A 418-nucleotide genomic window follows, 5' to 3' on the forward strand; every position below is an offset into this window, starting at 1 on the left:
TATATATATATATGTATGTATATATATTTATGTTAGCAAATGTTTCTTATATTTTCTATTCTGGGTTACTTTTACATCACATCATTCACCATACGTTAATATTTATTTCTTTATTTCTACGCATCGGACTGTTTCAGATATACTAAATATAGCAACTGCACAATGCATGTTGATTTACTTACCGAAAAGCAACAACTCGCTTTGCTAATGCTCCAAGATTCACATTTGATAAAGCACATGAGTTGCAAATCCTCCAAGATGTTTCTTCATTTGCCATTGTGAGATAAGGGTGACACAAATCAAATCTGTAAACGTTGCCCCAGCGCAACTTAGCTAACAAGATACGTGCTTATATGCATATATATTTATGTCTGTGCATATACATATACATAATACATACATACATACATACATATAT

The sequence above is a fragment of the Octopus bimaculoides genome, chromosome 27 (genome assembly GCF_001194135.2).
Source record: "Octopus bimaculoides isolate UCB-OBI-ISO-001 chromosome 27, ASM119413v2, whole genome shotgun sequence".
Lineage (NCBI taxonomy): Eukaryota > Metazoa > Mollusca > Cephalopoda > Octopoda > Octopodidae > Octopus > Octopus bimaculoides.